The following is a 19608-nucleotide window of genomic DNA, read 5'->3' as shown; positions in this document are numbered from 1 at the left end:
CATGTAAGCATTGGTGGTTCAGTGGTAGAATTCTTGCCTGCCACGCGGGAGACCCGGGTCCTATTCCCAGCCAATGCAGCAGTTGCCAGCTTTTAAAATGTTCTACATCATAGGCTATTTTTCTTACATTCTTATTTTGTCAGACCATTGGAAGGTCTTCTAGTATAAAACAGTTTTGTGAAATCTTCCCTCAGCCTGAACACTCTTAGCTGTTTTTGTGTCAATAAAAATGTTTGTGTTTTCAGTGCGAAACATTCCTGAAGTATGTTCATTAAAGCATTAATGTAGAACATTTCTTAAGCATAGTCTGGAAAGCAATGTTAGGTCAGTGGAAGTTTTTTTGACTGGCTTGTGGGAGAGCAGAAAGGTTTTTGGAGAGCAGTATACTACATTTCAAATGTGACTTGCATGTAAGCATTGGTGGTTCAGTGGTAGAATTCTCGCCTGCCACGCGGGAGACCCGGGTCCGATTCCCGGCCAATGCAGCAGTTGCCAGCTTTTAAAATGTTCTACATCATAGGCTATTTTTCTTACATTCTTATTTTGTCAGACCGTTGGAAGGTCTTCTAATATAAAACAGTTTTGTGAAATCTTCCCTCAGCCTGAACACTATTAGCTTATTGAGTGTCAGGAAAAAAATGTTGTGTTTTCAGTGCGAAACATTCCTGAAGTATGTTCATTAAAGCATTAATGCAGAACATTTCTTAAGCATAGTCAGGAAAGCAATGTTAGGTCAGTGGAAGTTTTTTCGACTGGCTTGTGGGAGAGCAGAAAGGTTTTTGGAGAGCAGTATACTACATTTCAAATGTGACTTGCATGTAAGCATTGGTGGTTCAGTGGTAGAATTCTGGCCTGCCACGCGGGAGACCCGGGTTCTGTTCCTGGCCAATGCAGCAGTTGCCAGGTTTTAAAATGTTCTAAATCATAGGCTATTTTTCTTACATTCTTATTTTGTCAGACCATTGGAAGGTCTTCTAGTATAAAACAGTTTTTTGAAATCTTCCCTCAGCCTGAACACTCTTAGCTGTTTTTGTGTCAATAAAAATGTTTGTGTTTTCAGTGCGAAACATTCCTGAAGTATGTTTATGAAAGCATTAATGCAGAACATTTTTTAAGCATAGTCAGGAAAGCAATGTTAGGTCAGTGGTAGTTTTTTCGACTGGCTTGTGGGAGAGCAGAAAGGTTCTGCTCAGTAGACTACATTTAAAAGAGTCTTTCATGTAAGCATTGGTGGTTCAGTGGTAGAATTCTGGCCTGCCACGCGGGAGACCCGGGTCCGATTCCCGGCCAATGCAGCAGTTGCCAGCTTTTAAAATGTTCTACATCATAGGCTATTTTTCTTACATTCTTATTTTGTCAGACCGTTGGAAGGTCTTCTAATATAAAACAGTTTTCTGAAATCTTCCCTCAGCCTGAACACTATTAGCTTATTGTGTGTCAATAAAAAAAGTTTGTGCTTTCAGTGCGAAACATTCCTGAAGTATGTTCATTAAAGCATTAATGCAGAACATTTCTTAAGCATAGTCAGGAAAGCAATGTTAGGTCAGTGGAAGTTTTTTCGACTGGCTTGTGGAAGAGCAGAAAGGTTTTTGGAGAGCAGTATACTACATTTCAAATTTGACTTGCTAGTAAGCATTGGTGGTTCAGTGTTAGAAATCTAACCTGCCACGCGGGAGACCTGGGTCTGATTCCTGGCCAATGCACTGGTTGCCAGCTTATAAAATGTTCTACATCATAGGCTATTCTTCTTACATTCTTATTTTGTCAGACCATTGGAAGGTCTTCTAGTATAAAACAGTTTTGTGAAATCTTCCCTCAGCCTGAACACTCTTAACTGTTTTTGTGTCAATAAAAATGTTTGTGTTTTCAGTGCGAAACATTCCTGAAGTATGTTCATTAAAGCATTAATGCAGAACATTTCTTAAGCATAGTCAGGAAAGCAATGTTAGGTCAGTGGTAGTTTTTTCGACTGGCTTGTGGGAGAGCAGAAAGGTTCTGCTCAGTAGACTACATTTAAAAGAGTCTTTCAGGTAAGCATTGGTGGTTCAGTGGTAGAATTCTCGCCTGCCACGCGGGAGACCCGGGTCCGATTCCCGGCCAATGCACTGGTTGCCAGCTTTTAAAATGTTCTACATCATAGGCTATTTTTCTTACATTCTTATTTTGTCAGACCATTGGAAGGTCTTCTAGTATAAAACAGTTTTTTGAAATCTTCCCTCAGCCTGAACACTCTTAGCTGTTTTTGTGTCAATAAAAATGTTTGTGTTTTCAGTGCGAAACATTCCTGAAGTATGTTCATGAAAGCATTAATGCAGAACATTTCTTAAGCATAGTCAGGAAAGCAATGTTAGGTCAGTGGTAGTTTTTTCGACTGGCTTGTGGGAGAGCAGAAAGGTTCTGCTCAGTAGACTACATTTAAAAGAGTCTTTCATGTAAGCATTGGTGGTTTTTTCGACTGACCCGGGTCCGATTCCCGGCCAATGCAGCAGTTGCCAGCTTTTAAAATGTTCTACATCATAGGCTATTTTTCTTACATTCTTATTTTGTCAGACCATTGGAAGGTCTTCTAGTATAAAACAGTTTTGTGAAATCTTCCCTCAGCCTGAACACTCTTAGCTGTTTTTGTGTCAATAAAAATGTTTGTGTTTTCAGTGCGAAACATTCCTGAAGTATGTTCATTATAGCATTAATGCAGAACATTTCTTAAGCATAGTCAGGAAAGCAATGTTAGGTCAGTGGAAGTTTTTTCGACTGGCTTGTGGGAGAGCAGAAAGGTTTTTGGAGAGCAGTATACTACATTTCAAATGTGACTTGCATGTAAGCATTGGTGGTTCAGTGTTAGAATTCTTGCCTTCCATGCGGGAGACCTGGGTCCGATTCCCGGCCAATTCAGCAGTTGCCAGCTTTTAAAATGTTCTACATCATAGGCTATTTTTCTTACATTCTTATTTTGTCAGACCGTTGGAAGGTCTTCTAATATAAAACAGTTTTGTGAAATCTTCCCTCAGCCTGAACACTCTTAGGTTATTGTGTGTCAGGAAAAAAATGTTGTGTTTTCAGTGCGAAACATTCCTGAAGTATGTTCATTAAAGCATTAATGCAGAACATTTCTTAAGCATAGTCAGGAAAGCAATGTTAGGTCAGTGGTAGTTTTTTCGACTGGCTTGTGGGAGAGCAGAAAGGTTCTGCTCAGTAGACTACATTTAAAAGAGTCTTTCATGTAAGCGTTGGTGGTTCAGTGGTAGAATTCTTGCCTGCCACGCGGGAGACCTGGGTCCGATTCCCGGCCAATGCACTGGTTGCCAGCTTTTAAAATGTTCTACATCATAGGCTATTTTTCTTACATTCTTATTTTGTCAGACCATTGGAAGGTCTTCTAGTATAAAACAGTTTTTTGAAATCTTCCCTCAGCCTGAACACTCTTAGCTGTTTTTGTGTCAATAAAAATGTTTGTGTTTTCAGTGCGAAACATTCCTGAAGTATGTTCATGAAAGCATTAATGCAGAACATTTCTTAAGCATAGTCAGGAAAGCAATGTTAGGTCAGTGGTATTTTTTTCGACTGGCTTGTGGGAGAGCAGAAAGGTTCTGCTCAGTAGACTACATTTAAAAGAGTCTTTCATGTAAGCATTGGTGGTTTTTTCGACTGACCCGGGTCCGATTCCCGGCCAATGCAGCAGTTGCCAGCTTTTAAAATGTTCTACATCATAGGCTATTTTTCTTACATTCTTATTTTGTCAGACCATTGGAAGGTCTTCTAGTATAAAACAGTTTTGTGAAATCTTCCCTCAGCCTGAACACTCTTAGCTGTTTTTGTGTCAATAAAAATGTTTGTGTTTTCAGTGCGAAACATTCCTGAAGTATGTTCATTAAAGCATTAATGCAGAACATTTCTTAAGCATAGTCAGGAAAGCAATGTTAGGTCAGTGGAAGTTTTTTCGACTGGCTTGTGGTAGAGCAGAAAGGTTTTTGGAGAGCAGTATACTACATTTCAAATGTGACTTGCATGTAAGCATTGGTGGTTCAGTGGTAGAATTCTTGCCTTCCATGCGGGAGACCTGGGTCCGATTCCCGGCCAATGCAGCAGTTGCCAGCTTTTAAAATGTTCTACATCATAGGCTATTTTTCTTACATTCTTATTTTGTCAGACCGTTGGAAGGTCTTCTAATATAAAACAGTTTTGTGAAATCTTCCCTCAGCCTGAACACTCTTAGCTGTTTTTGTGTCAATAAAAATGTTTGTGTTTTCAGTGCGAAACATTCCTGAAGTATGTTCATGAAAGCATTAATGCAGAACATTTCTTAAGCATAGTCAGGAAAGCAATGTTAGGTCAGTGGTAGTTTTTTCGACTGGCTTGTGGGAGAGCAGAAAGGTTCTGCTCAGTAGACTACATTTAAAAGAGTCTTTCATGTAAGCATTGGTGGTTTTTTCGACTGACCCGGGTCCGATTCCCGGCCAATGCAGCAGTTGCCAGCTTTTAAAATGTTCTACATCATAGGCTATTTTTCTTACATTCTTATTTTGTCAGACCATTGGAAGGTCTTCTAGTATAAAACAGTTTTGTGAAATCTTCCCTCAGCCTGAACACTCTTAGCTGTTTTTGTGTCAATAAAAATGTTTGTGTTTTCAGTGCGAAGCATTCCTGAAGTATGTTCATGAAAGCATTAATGCAGAACATTTCTTAAGCATAGTCAGGAAAGCAATGTTAGGTCAGTGGTAGTTTTTTCGACTGGCTTGTGGGAGAGCAGAAAGGTTCTGCTCAGTAGACTACATTTAAAAGAGTTTTTCATGTAAGCATTGGTGGTTCAGTGGTAGAATTCTTGCCTGCCACGCGGGAGACCCGGGTCCTATTCCCAGCCAATGCAGCAGTTGCCAGCTTTTAAAATGTTCTACATCATAGGCTATTTTTCTTACATTCTTATTTTGTCAGACCATTGGAAGGTCTTCTAGTATAAAACAGTTTTGTGAAATCTTCCCTCAGCCTGAACACTCTTAGCTGTTTTTGTGTCAATAAAAATGTTTGTGTTTTCAGTGCGAAACATTCCTGAAGTATGTTCATTAAAGCATTAATGTAGAACATTTCTTAAGCATAGTCTGGAAAGCAATGTTAGGTCAGTGGAAGTTTTTTTGACTGGCTTGTGGGAGAGCAGAAAGGTTTTTGGAGAGCAGTATACTACATTTCAAATGTGACTTGCATGTAAGCATTGGTGGTTCAGTGGTAGAATTCTGGCCTGCCACGCTGGAGACCCGGGTCCGATTCCCGGCCAATGCAGCAGTTGCCAGCTTTTAAAATGTTCTACATCATAGGCTATTTTTCTTACATTCTTATTTTGTCAGACCGTTGGAAGGTCTTCTAATATAAAACAGTTTTGTGAAATCTTCCCTCAGCCTGAACACTATTAGCTTATTGAGTGTCAGGAAAAAAATGTTGTGTTTTCAGTGCGAAACATTCCTGAAGTATGTTCATTAAAGCATTAATGCAGAACATTTCTTAAGCATAGTCAGGAAAGCAATGTTAGGTCAGTGGAAGTTTTTTCGACTGGCTTGTGGGAGAGCAGAAAGGTTTTTGGAGAGCAGTATACTACATTTCAAATGTGACTTGCATGTAAGCATTGGTGGTTCAGTGGTAGAATTCTGGCCTGCCACGCGGGAGACCCGGGTTCTGTTCCTGGCCAATGCAGCAGTTGCCAGGTTTTAAAATGTTCTAAATCATAGGCTATTTTTCTTACATTCTTATTTTGTCAGACCATTGGAAGGTCTTCTAGTATAAAACAGTTTTTTGAAATCTTCCCTCAGCCTGAACACTCTTAGCTGTTTTTGTGTCAATAAAAATGTTTGTGTTTTCAGTGCGAAACATTCCTGAAGTATGTTTATGAAAGCATTAATGCAGAACATTTTTTAAGCATAGTCAGGAAAGCAATGTTAGGTCAGTGGTAGTTTTTTCGACTGGCTTGTGGGAGAGCAGAAAGGTTCTGCTCAGTAGACTACATTTAAAAGAGTCTTTCATGTAAGCATTGGTGGTTCAGTGGTAGAATTCTGGCCTGCCACGCGGGAGACCCGGGTCCGATTCCCGGCCAATGCAGCAGTTGCCAGCTTTTAAAATGTTCTACATCATAGGCTATTTTTCTTACATTCTTATTTTGTCAGACCGTTGGAAGGTCTTCTAATATAAAACAGTTTTCTGAAATCTTCCCTCAGCCTGAACACTATTAGCTTATTGTGTGTCAATAAAAAAAGTTTGTGCTTTCAGTGCGAAACATTCCTGAAGTATGTTCATTAAAGCATTAATGCAGAACATTTCTTAAGCATAGTCAGGAAAGCAATGTTAGGTCAGTGGAAGTTTTTTCGACTGGCTTGTGGAAGAGCAGAAAGGTTTTTGGAGAGCAGTATACTACATTTCAAATTTGACTTGCTAGTAAGCATTGGTGGTTCAGTGTTAGAATTCTAACCTGCCACGCGGGAGACCTGGGTCTGATTCCTGGCCAATGCACTGGTTGCCAGCTTATAAAATGTTCTACATCATAGGCTATTCTTCTTACATTCTTATTTTGTCAGACCATTGGAAGGTCTTCTAGTATAAAACAGTTTTGTGAAATCTTCCCTCAGCCTGAACACTCTTAACTGTTTTTGTGTCAATAAAAATGTTTGTGTTTTCAGTGCGAAACATTCCTGAAGTATGTTCATTAAAGCATTAATGCAGAACATTTCTTAAGCATAGTCAGGAAAGCAATGTTAGGTCAGTGGTAGTTTTTTCGACTGGCTTGTGGGAGAGCAGAAAGGTTCTGCTCAGTAGACTACATTTAAAAGAGTCTTTCAGGTAAGCATTGGTGGTTCAGTGGTAGAATTCTCGCCTGCCACGCGGGAGACCCGGGTCCGATTCCCGGCCAATGCACTGGTTGCCAGCTTTTAAAATATTTTACATCATAGGCTATTTTTCTTACATTCTTATTTTGTCAGACCATTGGAAGGTCTTCTAGTATAAAACAGTTTTTTGAAATCTTCCCTCAGCCTGAACACTCTTAGCTGTTTTTGTGTCAATAAAAATGTTTGTGTTTTCAGTGCGAAACATTCCTGAAGTATGTTCATGAAAGCATTAATGCAGAACATTTCTTAAGCATAGTCAGGAAAGCAATGTTAGGTCAGTGGTAGTTTTTTCGACTGGCTTGTGGGAGAGCAGAAAGGTTCTGCTCAGTAGACTACATTTAAAAGAGTCTTTCATGTAAGCATTGGTGGTTTTTTCGACTGACCCGGGTCCGATTCCCGGCCAATGCAGCAGTTGCCAGCTTTTAAAATGTTCTACATCATAGGCTATTTTTCTTACATTCTTATTTTGTCAGACCATTGGAAGGTCTTCTAGTATAAAACAGTTTTGTGAAATCTTCCCTCAGCCTGAACACTCTTAGCTGTTTTTGTGTCAATAAAAATGTTTGTGTTTTCAGTGCGAAACATTCCTGAAGTATGTTCATTAAAGCATTAATGCAGAACATTTCTTAAGCATAGTCAGGAAAGCAATGTTAGGTCAGTGGAAGTTTTTTCGACTGGCTTGTGGGAGAGCAGAAAGGTTTTTGGAGAGCAGTATACTACATTTCAAATGTGACTTGCATGTAAGCATTGGTGGTTCAGTGGTAGAATTCTTGCCTTCCATGCGGGAGACCTGGGTCCGATTCCCGGCCAATGCAGCAGTTGCCAGCTTTTAAAATGTTCTACATCATAGGCTATTTTTCTTACATTCTTATTTTGTCAGACCGTTGGAAGGTCTTCTAATGTAAAACAGTTTTGTGAAATCTTCCCTCAGCCTGAACACTCTTAGCTGTTTTTGTGTCAATAAAAATGTTTGTGTTTTCAGTGCAAAACATTCCTGAAGTATGTTCATGAAAGCATTAATGCAGAACATTTCTTAAGCATAGTCAGGAAAGCAATGTTAGGTCAGTGGTAGTTTTTTCGACTGGCTTGTGGGAGAGCAGAAAGGTTCTGCTCAGTAGACTACATTTAAAAGAGTCTTTCATGTAAGCATTGGTGGTTCAGTGGTAGAATTCTTGCCTGCCACGCGGGAGACCCGGGTCCGATTCCCGGCCAATGCAGCAGTTGCCAGCTTTTAAAATGTTCTACATCATAGGCTATTTTTCTTACATTCTTATTTTGTCAGACCATTGGAAGGTCTTCTAGTATAAAATAGTTTTGTGAAATCTTCCCTCAGCCTGAACACTCTTAGCTGTTTTTGTGTCAATAAAAATGTTTGTGTTTTCAGTGCGAAACATTCCTGAAGTATGTTCATTAAAGCATTAATGCATAACATTTCTTAAGCATAGTCAGGAAAGCAATGTTAGGTCAGTGGTAGTTTTTTCGACTGGCTTGTGGGAGAGCAGAAAGGTTCTGCTCAGTAGACTACATTTAAAAGAGTCTTTCATGTAAGCATTGGTGGTTCAGTGGTAGAATTCTCGCCTGCCACGCGGGAGACCTGGGTCCGATTCCCGGCCAATGCAGCAGTTGCCAGCTTTTAAAATGTTCTACATCATAGGCTATTTTTCTTACATTCTTATTTTGTCAGACCGTTGGAAGGTCTTCTAATATAAAACAGTTTTGTGAAATCTTCCCTCAGCCTGAACACTCTTAGCTTATTGTGTGTCAGGAAAAAAATGTTGTGTTTTCAGTGCGAAACATTCCTGAAGTATGTTCATTAAAGCATTAATGCAGAACATTTCTTAAGCATAGTCAGGAAAGCAATGTTAGGTCAGTGGAAGTTTTTTCGACTGGCTTGTGGGAGAGCAGAAAGGTTTTTGGAGAGCAGTATACTACATTTCAAATGTGACTTGCCTGTAAGCATTGGTGGTTCAGTGGTAGAATTCTCAACTGCCACGCGGGAGACCCGGGTCCGATTCCCGGCCAATGCAGCAGTTGCCAGCTTTTAAAATGTTCTACATCATAGGCTATTTTTCTTACATTCTTATTTTGTCAGACCGTTGGAAGGTCTTCTAATATAAAACAGTTTTGTGAAATCTTCCCTCAGCCTGAACACTATTAGCTTATTGAGTGTCAGGAAAAAAATGTTGTGTTTTCAGTGCGAAACATTCCTGAAGTATGTTCATTAAAGCATTAATGCAGAACATTTCTTAAGCATAGTCAGGAAAGCAATGTTAGGTCAGTGGAAGTTTTTTCGACTGGCTTGTGGGAGAGCAGAAAGGTTTTTGGAGAGCAGTATACTACATTTCAAATGTGACTTGCATGTAAGCATTGGTGGTTCAGTGGTAGAATTCTGGCCTGCCACGCGGGAGACCCGGGTTCTGTTCCTGGCCAATGCAGCAGTTGCCAGCTTTTAAAATGTTCTAAATCATAGGCTATTTTTCTTACATTCTTATTTTGTCAGACCATTGGAAGGTCTTCTAGTATAAAACAGTTTTGTGAAATCTTCCCTCAGCCTGAACACTCTTAACTGTTTTTGTGTCAATAAAAATGTTTGTGTTTTCAGTGCGAAACATTCCTGAAGTATGTTCATGAAAGCATTAATGCAGAACATTTCTTAAGCATAGTCAGGAAAGCAATGTTAGGTCAGTGGTAGTTTTTTCGACTGGCTTGTGGGAGAGCAGAAAGGTTCTGCTCAGTAGACTACATTTAAAAGAGTCTTTCATGTAAGCATTGGTGGTTCAGTGGTAGAATTCTCGCCTGCCACGCGGGAGACCCGGGTCCGATTCCCGGCCAATGCACTGGTTGCCAGCTTTTAAAATGTTCTACATCATAGGCTATTTTTCTTACATTCTTATTTTGTCAGACCATTGGAAGGTCTTCTAGTATAAAACAGTTTTTTGAAATCTTCCCTCAGCCTGAACACTCTTAGCTGTTTTTGTGTCAATAAAAATGTTTGTGTTTTCAGTGCGAAACATTCCTGAAGTATGTTCATGAAAGCATTAATGCAGAACATTTCTTAAGCATAGTCAGGAAAGCAATGTTAGGTCAGTGGTAGTTTTTTCGACTGGCTTGTGGGAGAGCAGAAAGGTTCTGCTCAGTAGACTACATTTAAAAGAGTCTTTCATGTAAGCATTGGTGGTTTTTTCGACTGACCCGGGTCCGATTCCCGGCCAATGCAGCAGTTGCCAGCTTTTAAAATGTTCTACATCATAGGCTATTTTTCTTACATTCTTATTTTGTCAGACCATTGGAAGGTCTTCTAGTATAAAACAGTTTTGTGAAATCTTCCCTCAGCCTGAACACTCTTAGCTGTTTTTGTGTCAATAAAAATGTTTGTGTTTTCAGTGCGAAACATTCCTGAAGTATGTTCATTAAAGCATTAATGCAGAACATTTCTTAAGCATAGTCAGGAAAGCAATGTTAGGTCAGTGGAAGTTTTTTCGACTGGCTTGTGGGAGAGCAGAAAGGTTTTTGGAGAGCAGTATACTACATTTCAAATGTGACTTACATGTAAGCATTGGTGGTTCAGTGGTAGAATTCTTGCCTTCCATGCGGGAGACCTGGGTCCGATTCCCGGCCAATTCAGCAGTTGCCAGCTTTTAAAATGTTCTACATCATAGGCTATTTTTCTTACATTCTTATTTTGTCAGACCATTGGAAGGTCTTCTAGTATAAAACAGTTTTGTGAAATCTTCCCTCAGCCTGAACACTCTTAGCTGTTTTTGTGTCAATAAAAATGTTTGTGTTTTCAGTGCGAAACATTCCTGAAGTATGTTCATTAAAGCATTAATGCAGAACATTTCTTAAGCATAGTCAGGAAAGCAATGTTAGGTCAGTGGAAGTTTTTTCGACTGGCTTGTGGGAGAGCAGAAAGGTTTTTGGAGAGCAGTATACTACATTTCAAATGTGACTTGCATGTAAGCATTGGTGGTTCAGTGGTAGAATTCTTGCCTTCCATGCGGGAGACCTGGGTCCGATTCCCGGCCAATTCAGCAGTTGCCAGCTTTTAAAATGTTCTACATCATAGGCTATTTTTCTTACATTCTTATTTTGTCAGACCGTTGGAAGGTCTTCTAATATAAAACAGTTTTGTGAAATCTTCCCTCAGCCTGAACACTCTTAGCTGTTTTTGTGTCAATAAAAATGTTTGTGTTTTCAGTGCAAAACATTCCTGAAGTATGTTCATGAAAGCATTAATGCAGAACATTTCTTAAGCATAGTCAGGAAAGCAATGTTAGGTCAGTGGTAGTTTTTTCGACTGGCTTGTGGGAGAGCAGAAAGGTTCTGCTCAGTAGACTACATTTAAAAGAGTCTTTCATGTAAGCATTAGTGGTTCAGTGGTAGAATTCTCGCCTGCCACGCGGGAGACCCGGGTCCGATTCCCGGCCAATGCAGCAGTTGCCAGCTTTTAAAATGTTCTACATCATAGGCTATTTTTCTTACATTCTTATTTTGTCAGACCATTGGAAGGTCTTCTAGTATAAAACAGTTTTGTGAAATCTTCCCTCAGCCTGAACACTCTTAGCTGTTTTTGTGTCAATAAAAATGTTTGTGTTTTCAGTGCGAAACATTCCTGAAGTATGTTCATTAAAGCATTAATGCATAACATTTCTTAAGCATAGTCAGGAAAGCAATGTTAGGTCAGTGGTAGTTTTTTCGACTGGCTTGTGGGAGAGCAGAAAGGTTCTGCTCAGTAGACTACATTTAAAAGAGTCTTTCATGTAAGCATTGGTGGTTCAGTGGTAGAAATCTCGCCTGCCACGCGGGAGACCAGGGTCCGATTCCCGGCCAATGCAGCAGTTGCCAGCTTTTAAAATGTTCTACATCATAGGCTATTTTTCTTACATTCTTATTTTGTCAGACCGTTGGAAGGTCTTCTAATATAAAACAGTTTTGTGAAATCTTCCCTCAGCCTGAACACTCTTAGCTTATTGTGTGTCAGGAAAAAAATTTTGTGTTTTCAGTGCGAAACATTCCTGAAGTATGTTCATTAAAGCATTAATGCAGAACATTTCTTAAGCATAGTCAGGAAAGCAATGTTAGGTCAGTGGTAGTTTTTTCGACTGGCTTGTGGGAGAGCAGAAAGGTTCTGCTCAGTAGACTACATTTAAAAGAGTCTTTCATGTAAGCATTGGTGGTTCAGTGGTAGAATTCTTGCCTGCCACGCGGGAGACCCGGGTCCGATTCCCGGCCAATGCACTGGTTGCCAGCTTTTAAAATGTTCTACATCATAGGCTATTTTCCTTACATTCTTATTTTGTCAGACCATTGGAAGGTCTTCTAGTATAAAACAGTTTTTTGAAATCTTCCCTCAGCCTGAACACTCTTAGCTGTTTTTGTGTCAATAAAAATGTTTGTGTTTTCAGTGCGAAACATTCCTGAAGTATGTTCATGAAAGCATTAATGCAGAACATTTCTTAAGCATAGTCAGGAAAGCAATGTTAGGTCAGTGGTAGTTTTTTCGACTGGCTTGTGGGAGAGCAGAAAGGTTCTGCTCAGTAGACTACATTTAAAAGAGTCTTTCATGTAAGCATTGGTGGTTCAGTGGTAGAATTCTCGCCTGCCACGCGGGAGACCCGGGTCCGATTCCCGGCCAATGCACTGGTTGCCAGCTTTTAAAATGTTCTACATCATAGGCTATTTTTCTTACATTCTTATTTTGTCAGACCATTGGAAGGTCTTCTAGTATAAAACAGTTTTGTGAAATCTTCCCTCAGCCTGAACACTCTTAGCTGTTTTTGTGTCAATAAAAATGTTTGTGTTTTCAGTGCGAAACATTCCTGAAGTATGTTCATTAAAGCATTAATGCAGAACATTTCTTAAGCATAGTCAGGAAAGCAATGTTAGGTCAGTGGTAGTTTTTTCGACTGGCTTGTGGGAGAGCAGAAAGGTTCTGCTCAGTAGACTACATTTAAAAGATTCGTTCATGTAAGCATTGGTGGTTCAGTGGTAGAATTCTCGCCTGCCACGCGGGCGACCCGGGTCTGATTCCCGGCCAATGCAGCAGTTGCCAGCTTTTAAAATGTTCTACATCATAGGCTATTTTTCTTACATTCTTATTTTGTCAGACCATTGGAAGGTCTTCTAGTATAAAACAGTTTTGTGAAATCTTCTTTCAGCCTGAACACTCTTAGCTGTTTTTGTGTCAATAAAAATGTTTGTGTTTTCAGTGCGAAACATTCCTGAAGTATGTTCATTAAAGCATTAATGCAGAACATTTCTTAAGCATAGTCAGGAAAGCAATGTTAGGTCAGTGGAAGTTTTTTCGACTGGCTTGTGGGAGAGCAGAAAGGTTCTGCTCAGTAGACTACATTTAAAAGAGTCTTTCATGTAAGCATTGGTGGTTCAGTGGTAGAATTATCGCCTGCCACGCGGGAGACCTGGGTCCGATTCCCGGCCAATGCAGCAGTTGCCAGCTTTTAAAATGTTCTACATCATAGGCTATTTTTCTTACATTCTTATTTTGTCAGACCATTGGAAGGTCTTCTAGTATAAAACAGTTTTGTGAAATCTTCCCTCAGCCTGAACACTCTTAGCTGTTTTTGTGTCAATAAAAATGTTTGTGTTTTCAGTGCGAAACATTCCTGAAGTATGTTCATGAAAGCATTAATGCAGAACATTTCTTAAGCATAGTCAGGAAAGCAATGTTAGGTCAGTGGAAGTTTTTTCGACTGGCTTGTGGGAGAGCAGAAAGGTTTTTGGAGAGCAGTATACTACATTTCAAATGTGACTTACATGTAAGCATTGGTGGTTCAGTGGTAGAATTCTTGCCTTCCATGCGGGAGACCTGGGTCCGATTCCCGGCCAATTCAGCAGTTGCCAGCTTTTAAAATGTTCTACATCATAGGCTATTTTTCTTACATTCTTATTTTGTCAGACCATTGGAAGGTCTTCTAGTATAAAACAGTTTTGTGAAATCTTCCCTCAGCCTGAACACTCTTAGCTGTTTTTGTGTCAATAAAAATGTTTGTGTTTTCAGTGCGAAACATTCCTGAAGTATGTTCATTAAAGCATTAATGCAGAACATTTCTTAAGCATAGTCAGGAAAGCAATGTTAGGTCAGTGGAAGTTTTTTCGACTGGCTTGTGGGAGAGCAGAAAGGTTTTTGGAGAGCAGTATACTACATTTCAAATGTGACTTGCATGTAAGCATTGGTGGTTCAGTGGTAGAATTCTTGCCTTCCATGCGGGAGACCTGGGTCTGATTCCCGGCCAATTCAGCAGTTGCCAGCTTTTAAAATGTTCTACATCATAGGCTATTTTTCTTACATTCTTATTTTGTCAGACCGTTGGAAGGTCTTCTAATATAAAACAGTTTTGTGAAATCTTCCCTCAGCCTGAACACTCTTAGCTGTTTTTGTGTCAATAAAAATGTTTGTGTTTTCAGTGCAAAACATTCCTGAAGTATGTTCATGAAAGCATTAATGCAGAACATTTCTTAAGCATAGTCAGGAAAGCAATGTTAGGTCAGTGGTAGTTTTTTCGACTGGCTTGTGGGAGAGCAGAAAGGTTCTGCTCAGTAGACTACATTTAAAAGAGTCTTTCATGTAAGCATTAGTGGTTCAGTGGTAGAATTCTCGCCTGCCACGCGGGAGACCCGGGTCCGATTCCCGGCCAATGCAGCAGTTGCCAGCTTTTAAAATGTTCTACATCATAGGCTATTTTTCTTACATTCTTATTTTGTCAGACCATTGGAAGGTCTTCTAGTATAAAACAGTTTTGTGAAATCTTCCCTCAGCCTGAACACTCTTAGCTGTTTTTGTGTCAATAAAAATGTTTGTGTTTTCAGTGCGAAACATTCCTGAAGTATGTTCATTAAAGCATTAATGCATAACATTTCTTAAGCATAGTCAGGAAAGCAATGTTAGGTCAGTGGTAGTTTTTTCGACTGGCTTGTGGGAGAGCAGAAAGGTTCTGCTCAGTAGACTACATTTAAAAGAGCCTTTCATGTAAGCATTGGTGGTTCAGTGGTAGAATTCTCGCCTGCCACGCGGGAGACCAGGGTCCGATTCCCGGCCAATGCAGCAGTTGCCAGCTTTTAAAATGTTCTACATCATAGGCTATTTTTCTTACATTCTTATTTTGTCAGACCGTTGGAAGGTCTTCTAATATAAAACAGTTTTGTGAAATCTTCCCTCAGCCTGAACACTCTTAGCTTATTGTGTGTCAGGAAAAAAATTTTGTGTTTTCAGTGCGAAACATTCCTGAAGTATGTTCATTAAAGCATTAATGCAGAACATTTCTTAAGCATAGTCAGGAAAGCAATGTTAGGTCAGTGGAAGTTTTTTCGACTGGCTTGTGGGAGAGCAGAAAGGTTTTTGGAGAGCAGTATACTACATTTCAAATGTGACTTGCATGTAAGCATTGGTGGTTCAGTGGTAGAATTCTGGCCTGCCACGCGGGAGACCCGGGTTCTGTTCCTGGCCAATGCAGCAGTTGCCAGCTTTTAAAATGTTCTAAATCATAGGCTATTTTTCTTACATTCTTATTTTGTCAGACCATTGGAAGGTCTTCTAGTATAAAACAGTTTTGTGAAATCTTCCCTCAGCCTGAACACTCTTAACTGTTTTTGTGTCAATAAAAATGTTTGTGTTTTCAGTGCGAAACATTCCTGAAGTATGTTCATGAAAGCATTAATGCAGAACATTTCTTAAGCATAGTCAGGAAAGCAATGTTAGGTCAGTGGTAGTTTTTTCGACTGGCTTGTGGGAGAGCAGAAAGGTTCTGCTCAGTAGAATACATTTAAAAGAGTCTTTCATGTAAGCATTGGTGGTTCAGTGGTAGAATTCTCGCCTGCCACGCGGGAGACCCGGGTCCGATTCCCGGCCAATGCACTGGTTGCCAGCTTTTAAAATGTTCTACATCATAGGCTATTTTTCTTACATTCTTATTTTGTCAGACCATTGGAAGGTCTTCTAGTATAAAACAGTTTTTTGAAATCTTCCCTCAGCCTGAACACTCTTAGCTGTTTTTGTGTCAATAAAAATGTTTGTGTTTTCAGTGCGAAACATTCCTGAAGTATGTTCATGAAAGCATTAATGCAGAACATTTCTTAAGCATAGTCAGGAAAGCAATGTTAGGTCAGTGGTAGTTTTTTCGACTGGCTTGTGGGAGAGCAGAAAGGTTCTGCTCAGTAGACTACATTTAAAAGAGTCTTTCATGTAAGCATTGGTGGTTTTTTCGACTGACCCGGGTCCGATTCCCGGCCAATGCAGCAGTTGCCAGCTTTTAAAATGTTCTACATCATAGGCTATTTTTCTTACATTCTTATTTTGTCAGACCATTGGAAGGTCTTCTAGTATAAAACAGTTTTGTGAAATCTTCCCTCAGCCTGAACACTCTTAGCTGTTTTTGTGTCAATAAAAATGTTTGTGTTTTCAGTGCGAAACATTCCTGAAGTATGTTCATTAAAGCATTAATGCAGAACATTTCTTAAGCATAGTCAGGAAAGCAATGTTAGGTCAGTGGAAGTTTTTTCGACTGGCTTGTGGGAGAGCAGAAAGGTTTTTGGAGAGCAGTATACTACATTTCAAATGTGACTTACATGTAAGCATTGGTGGTTCAGTGGTAGAATTCTTGCCTTCCATGCGGGAGACCTGGGTCCGATTCCCGGCCAATTCAGCAGTTGCCAGCTTTTAAAATGTTCTACATCATAGGCTATTTTTCTTACATTCTTATTTTGTCAGACCATTGGAAGGTCTTCTAGTATAAAACAGTTTTGTGAAATCTTCCCTCAGCCTGAACACTCTTAGCTGTTTTTGTGTCAATAAAAATGTTTGTGTTTTCAGTGCGAAACATTCCTGAAGTATGTTCATTAAAGCATTAATGCAGAACATTTCTTAAGCATAGTCAGGAAAGCAATGTTAGGTCAGTGGAAGTTTTTTCGACTGGCTTGTGGGAGAGCAGAAAGGTTTTTGGAGAGCAGTATACTACATTTCAAATGTGACTTGCATGTAAGCATTGGTGGTTCAGTGGTAGAATTCTTGCCTTCCATGCGGGAGACCTGGGTCCGATTCCCGGCCAATTCAGCAGTTGCCAGCTTTTAAAATGTTCTACATCATAGGCTATTTTTCTTACATTCTTATTTTGTCAGACCGTTGGAAGGTCTTCTAATATAAAACAGTTTTGTGAAATCTTCCCTCAGCCTGAACACTCTTAGCTGTTTTTGTGTCAATAAAAATGTTTGTGTTTTCAGTGCAAAACATTCCTGAAGTATGTTCATGAAAGCATTAATGCAGAACATTTCTTAAGCATAGTCAGGAAAGCAATGTTAGGTCAGTGGTAGTTTTTTCGACTGGCTTGTGGGAGAGCAGAAAGGTTCTGCTCAGTAGACTACATTTAAAAGAGTCTTTCATGTAAGCATTAGTGGTTCAGTGGTAGAATTCTCGCCTGCCACGCGGGAGACCCGGGTCCGATTCCCGGCCAATGCAGCAGTTGCCAGCTTTTAAAATGTTCTACATCATAGGCTATTTTTCTTACATTCTTATTTTGTCAGACCATTGGAAGGTTTTCTAGTATAAAACAGTTTTGTGAAATCTTCCCTCAGCCTGAACACTCTTAGCTGTTTTTGTGTCAATAAAAATGTTTGTGTTTTCAGTGCGAAACATTCCTGAAGTATGTTCATTAAAGCATTAATGCATAACATTTCTTAAGCATAGTCAGGAAAGCAATGTTAGGTCAGTGGTAGTTTTTTCGACTGGCTTGTGGGAGAGCAGAAAGGTTCTGCTCAGTAGACTACATTTAAAAGAGTCTTTCATGTAAGCATTGGTGGTTCAGTGGTAGAATTCTCGCCTGCCACGCGGGAGACCAGGGTCCGATTCCCGGCCAATGCAGCAGTTGCCAGCTTTTAAAATGTTCTACATCATAGGCTATTTTTCTTACATTCTTATTTTGTCAGACCGTTGGAAGGTCTTCTAATATAAAACAGTTTTGTGAAATCTTCCCTCAGCCTGAACACTCTTAGCTTATTGTGTGTCAGGAAAAAAATTTTGTGTTTTCAGTGCGAAACATTCCTGAAGTATGTTCATTAAAGCATTAATGCAGAACATTTCTTAAGCATAGTCAGGAAAGCAATGTTAGGTCAGTGGTAGTTTTTTCGACTGGCTTGTGGGAGAGCAGAAAGGTTCTGCTCAGTAGACTACATTTAAAAGAGTCTTTCATGTAAGCATTGGTGGTTCAGTGGTAGAATTCTTGCCTGCCACGCGGGAGACCCGGGTCCGATTCCCGGCCAATGCACTGGTTGCCAGCTTTTAAAATGTTCTACATCATAGGCTATTTTCCTTACATTCTTATTTTGTCAGACCATTGGAAGGTCTTCTAGTATAAAACAGTTTTTTGAAATCTTCCCTCAGCCTGAACACTCTTAGCTGTTTTTGTGTCAATAAAAATGTTTGTGTTTTCAGTGCGAAACATTCCTGAAGTATGTTCATGAAAGCATTAATGCAGAACATTTCTTAAGCATAGTCAGGAAAGCAATGTTAGGTCAGTGGTAGTTTTTTCGACTGGCTTGTGGGAGAGCAGAAAGGTTCTGCTCAGTAGACTACATTTAAAAGAGTCTTTCATGTAAGCATTGGTGGTTCAGTGGTAGAATTCTCGCCTGCCACGCGGGAGACCCGGGTCCGATTCCCGGCCAATGCAGCAGTTGCCAGCTTTTAAAATGTTCTACATCATAGGCTATTTTTCTTACATTCTTATTTTGTCAGACCATTGGAAGGTCTTCTAGTATAAAACAGTTTTGTGAAATCTTCCCTCAGCCTGAACACTCTTAGCTGTTTTTGTGTCAATAAAAATGTTTGTGTTTTCAGTGCGAAACATTCCTGAAGTATGTTCATTAAAGCATTAATGCAGAACATTTCTTAAGCATAGTCAGGAAAGCAATGTTAGGTCAGTGGTAGTTTTTTCGACTGGCTTGTGGGAGAGCAGAAAGGTTCTGCTCAGTAGACTACATTTAAAAGATTCGTTCATGTAAGCATTGGTGGTTCAGTGGTAGAATTCTCGCCTGCCACGCGGGCGACCCGGGTCTGATTCCCGGCCAATGCAGCAGTTGCCAGCTTTTAAAATGTTCTACATCATAGGCTATTTTTCTTACATTCTTATTTTGTCAGACCATTGGAAGGTCTTCTAGTATAAAACAGTTTTGTGAAATCTTCTTTCAGCCTGAACACTCTTAGCTGTTTTTGTGTCAATAAAAATGTTTGTGTTTTCAGTGCGAAACATTCCTGAAGTATGTTCATTAAAGCATTAATGCAGAACATTTCTTAAGCATAGTCAGGAAAGCAATGTTAGGTCAGTGGAAGTTTTTTCGACTGGCTTGTGGGAGAGCAGAAAGGTTCTGCTCAGTAGACTACATTTAAAAGAGTCTTTCATGTAAGCATTGGTGGTTCAGTGGTAGAATTATCGCCTGCCACGCGGGAGACCTGGGTCCGATTCCCGGCCAATGCAGCAGTTGCCAGCTTTTAAAATGTTCTACATCATAGGCTATTTTTCTTACATTCTTATTTTGTCAGACCATTGGAAGGTCTTCTAGTATAAAACAGTTTTGTGAAATCTTCCCTCAGCCTGAACACTCTTAGCTGTTTTTGTGTCAATAAAAATGTTTGTGTTTTCAGTGCGAAACATTCCTGAAGTATGTTCATTAAAGCATTAATGCAGAACATTTCTTAAGCATAGTCAGGAAAGCAATGTTAGGTCAGTGGAAGTTTTTTCGA

At 39.8% G+C, this 19608-nt stretch overlaps 7 non-coding genes across 7 annotated transcripts; all 7 read left to right on the top strand.

The window, feature by feature from the left end:
* The first annotated feature begins 414 nt into the window (after window positions 1-414).
* On the top strand, window positions 415-485 carry trnag-gcc (transfer RNA glycine (anticodon GCC)). Its single transcript has one exon. It is a non-coding gene; the product is annotated as a tRNA-Gly (tRNA).
* Window positions 486-2034: 1549 nt separating this feature from the next.
* On the top strand, window positions 2035-2105 carry trnag-gcc (transfer RNA glycine (anticodon GCC)). The gene has a single exon. It is a non-coding gene; the product is annotated as a tRNA-Gly (tRNA).
* A 4715-nt stretch (window positions 2106-6820) lies between these two features.
* Window positions 6821-6891, top strand: trnag-gcc (transfer RNA glycine (anticodon GCC)). The gene has a single exon. It is a non-coding gene; the product is annotated as a tRNA-Gly (tRNA).
* Window positions 6892-9629: 2738 nt separating this feature from the next.
* Window positions 9630-9700, top strand: trnag-gcc (transfer RNA glycine (anticodon GCC)). Its single transcript has one exon. It is a non-coding gene; the product is annotated as a tRNA-Gly (tRNA).
* A 2732-nt stretch (window positions 9701-12432) lies between these two features.
* On the top strand, window positions 12433-12503 carry trnag-gcc (transfer RNA glycine (anticodon GCC)). The gene has a single exon. It is a non-coding gene; the product is annotated as a tRNA-Gly (tRNA).
* A 3161-nt stretch (window positions 12504-15664) lies between these two features.
* On the top strand, window positions 15665-15735 carry trnag-gcc (transfer RNA glycine (anticodon GCC)). The gene has a single exon. It is a non-coding gene; the product is annotated as a tRNA-Gly (tRNA).
* A 2732-nt stretch (window positions 15736-18467) lies between these two features.
* Window positions 18468-18538, top strand: trnag-gcc (transfer RNA glycine (anticodon GCC)). Its single transcript has one exon. It is a non-coding gene; the product is annotated as a tRNA-Gly (tRNA).
* The last annotated feature ends 1070 nt before the right edge of the window (window positions 18539-19608 follow it).

This window comes from Salminus brasiliensis, chromosome 3 (assembly GCF_030463535.1).
Source record: "Salminus brasiliensis chromosome 3, fSalBra1.hap2, whole genome shotgun sequence".
In the NCBI taxonomy this organism is placed as follows: Eukaryota; Metazoa; Chordata; class Actinopteri; order Characiformes; family Bryconidae; genus Salminus; species Salminus brasiliensis.
The sequence above is the reverse complement of the archived record's forward strand: the minus strand, read 5'-3'. Positions and strand labels throughout refer to the sequence as shown.